Below are 3,884 nucleotides of genomic sequence, written 5' to 3'. Positions count from 1 at the left end.
TAAATTCCTAAATGTTCAAATGTTAAGGGAAGAAATTGAGAAAAAACAATTTAAAATGAACAAAAAAACAAATAGCAATAAAAAAACAAGAAATAAAATTGAAAAATAAAATAAAATCAAATGTTGAGAAATAAAATTAAAAAAAAATAAGAAAAAGATTCAAAACAAAACAAAGAACAATAAAAAAATGAAGATCAAATGTGATATAAAAACTAAATAAATTCAAATACTAAGGGATGAAATTAAAATAAAAGTCAATTAAAAATAGATTTTAAAGAAAAAATAGCAATTAAAAGATTGATGGCCAAATTTGAAAGAAAAACATAATAAAGGATACTTTACAAAATTAGTAGAACAACTTGAATCTCATAAAGAAGATAGAGAAAAGAGAGCAAAAAAAATAATAATTCATGATGCGCTTCCAACATATACACTTTCAGTCGTGTTAAGAAATTCTCTTCAAGTGAAATTTAATACTATGATGGGAGGTCGAGTTCCATCATATAATCTATTGACACTACACGAGTACGACATACATCTTTCATACATCCCGGACAAGTTACTCTACTCATTTATTCTAGTTCATTTTATTTATTTTATTTATTTTGGTTTCTTGTCCCTTAACTTTTAATTGTTATATATACTTATAATTTTATTTCATTTTTTCAAATCAAGCACCAAATTAGCACTAATTATAGGAAATTAAAACAAATTATCATGTCAATTCCAAATTAAAGCCAATTTAAAAAGATCAAATTAGAAGGAAAAAAACGTTGAGTGACCTAAAAAGACTTCCCTTAATTGTGCAAATTAATGTCTGATGTTAGTAAACATAAGGGGCTCAATATTTTTTCAAACTTCAAAACTAGTCCCTGAAGTTCTAATTCTCTTAAATCAACAAAATTGAATCTTGTTTTGCTTAACCTAGTATCAACCGAGTGATAAAATATTTCCCTGACATTGCAAAGCCCCAGTATGTGATTGTAAAAAAAAAATTACAGTGACCAACCCCATAGAAAAGCAATTTTAAAGGGCCAAATTAGAAGATAAATAAATTGAGGGACCAAACTGTAAAAAATTAAAGGGCCTAAAAAAGAGAATCATTATACAAGTCCTAGTTATTCTCCTCACAGTCACAGTAAAACACAAATGGGTATTGGTTTTTTTTTTTAATTGCTGAGGGGTTGATGAAGAGAAGATGCCTATCATGACTGAGAAGAGTCCTTCTGCATAGCCAAGGAGACTGCCCAAACAACCGAAGTATAAGGTTGGTTAGTTATTTGTTTTTTAGATCATTTTTAATTGTTCTTTCCTTAAATTAGAAACGCTTACGATACATGTTGTGGGCAAGTCGTCCTTGGCTACAAACAAGACTCTTATCTTCATGTAAGGCCATCATCTCACTGATGTAAGGGCATGTCTGGAGGAAGAAGAAAGTAAAGGTGTAACATAAAAGGGAAGAGCCTGTCAAGTTAGCCAAGCTGATGACTGCCTGGGAACCTCAATGAGGGATCAAACTTGTATATTTATCTCGGCTTGACACCTCATTTTGGAAGCAGGCAAATCATCCATGGCTACTAAACAAGACCCTTATGTTCATGCTATGTTTGACCTCTCTTCTCAAATATTCATGCTCTATTTTGAATTCGGGTTTCTCATGCTGTCCTTTTATACTTGAGCTGGGAATAAAGACCAGACACAAATGGTAACATTACTTGCTTCTCTTCAATCCATTTGCTTCATCCATCATATTTTTTCTTTATCTGCCCCATAATGGAATATATTCACTTACCCTAAAATGAAAGATTTTCTTTCTACTTTCAAGGTTGGTTCAATAGAATTTCTTGGAATAATATGAGATGATCTAAAAGTAAATTTCATTTACATTATGAAGAACAAAGAAAATGAATTGAAACTCTATAAGGCGTTACCATTTCACAATAGCAAGAGACATATATTACTGTAAATTATTATAGTGAAATGACTAGTTTGTTCTTGAGTGAAAAAAATAACAACATTAGTTGTAGGGGTAATTTGGTTTTTTCAATAACTCATTAGTTATTAAAAGATTATTCGAAGGTATGTAAATCTTTTTTAGTTTTTTTAACCCTTAAATTTTTTTTATGCCCTTTAATTTATTTTTTATTTTGATTTCCACACTCTTTTTGTAATTAAAATTTTTTAAATGATTGATTTTTTTCTCAGTTTCATCTTTCTACATTTGACTTATTCCAAATTAGGCTTTTTTATTTTTTTTATTGATTGTGATTTTGATCTAATGGCACGGGTTATGAGTTTTGAGACTTAATATGGTAAAGGATCCTTTTTTCCTCATTTTTATTTATGATTTTATCATTATATGTTATTTTCTTATAAAAAATGATCTTATAATTATTTTCAATTTATTTTCTATCAGTATCATGATTTAAACCATGAGTTTTGCATGCTTTTTTTTAATATAAGTTATTAAGAAAAATTATTTTGGGAACAGTCCCTTTCCACCTATGTCTGCAAGTGGTTGACTTAGTATCTTATCTCCCGTTGTCTTTATTATCACAATTTGGATAGCTCCATCTTCAGCTAGCTCTGCATGTGAAGCCATGAGTTTGTCCCGTGTCTCATGAGCTTGAGCAAGTGCAAGTGGGCTGTCAAACATGTGAAAAGAAAATCAACAAGCAAAACAACATAAGAAAATATCTGGCTAGAAGAGATGGCACAAAATAGAATGTGTTCATATAAGAGGGGAAGATGGGACTCTCCCTCAAGAAAGAGACATTCATAACCTCATATTCAGAAACTTATGATATAAGACATGCAAAGATAAATTACAATATTGAAATGAGACATTGAGGAAATGGTGAAAGAAAACATGCAGGGTTAAATTGCAGAATAAACTCGTCAATTGGCAGAAGTAAGCAGCCTAAGGGATCATTTGGAGAGTGATCATGAATTCATGACTCATTTTAAGAACCTGTTTCAAAAGCATAAGTAAAGGAGACAACTTCTTGATTATAATAAATATTAAGGAGATTTTGGTGATCTAATGATGAGGTAGATATGGATTAATATTCTACACCAATTTATGATGTTTAACTTGATGATGGTTATGTTGACAATGATATCATATACAATTATAATAATAGTAATGATGATATCATTAATGATGTTCTTATTGATAATTTAGAGTTTGATTGCAAAGAAAACATGGAAGATGCTCAACAATAAAATTATTAAATCAAATTATATTGAAAAATTTGATTTCAAGTTTAAGATTATCATAAATGTAGATTTGTTCAAGAGTTATTTTGATATAACACATGTTAATGAAACAAGTTTAAGGTTTGCAATTTATTACTCTATAAGCAAATGAGAGTGAAATAATTTGTGAATTGTTGTATTTTATATAAATTTTAAGATGAAGCGATTGAAAATGTTGTATAAAACTATTATACACCCAAAAGGAAAAAAAAAAAAGGTTGAAGAGCCTTGATTGAACATCCACAAAAACGAGACAAGTGTTTTTAAACCCAGGGGAACTGATGCAGGAGGCTTTTAAGGACAATTATTTTTCCATTTTCTTGTTATTTTTTTCTATTTAATTTAGAAAATTAAATAATATGTTTAATAATTTTATTTTTCTTGTTTAGGAATTTTCTTTTTTTCTTTCAGGTTCCCTATTTTGTTTAGCTTGGTTTTTTAATTTATTTAAGGAGTTGCAAGCCTCTTAACACAACAGAATACTATGATTAGGGTTTTTGTGTGATCATTTCTTTCGAAGATTTTGTATTCTTGTCTTTCTCGTATGTTTTCAATATGCGTCAATTTCCCATTCGATGAGCATATCAAGCTCCAGCATCTACCTATATCTAAACACAAAATGACAT

This window comes from Populus euphratica, unplaced genomic scaffold (assembly GCF_000495115.2).
Source record: "Populus euphratica unplaced genomic scaffold, PopEup_1.0 scaffold12.1, whole genome shotgun sequence".
Classification (NCBI taxonomy): Eukaryota; Viridiplantae; Streptophyta; class Magnoliopsida; order Malpighiales; family Salicaceae; genus Populus; species Populus euphratica.
The sequence above is the reverse complement of the archived record's forward strand: the minus strand, read 5'-3'. Positions refer to the sequence as shown.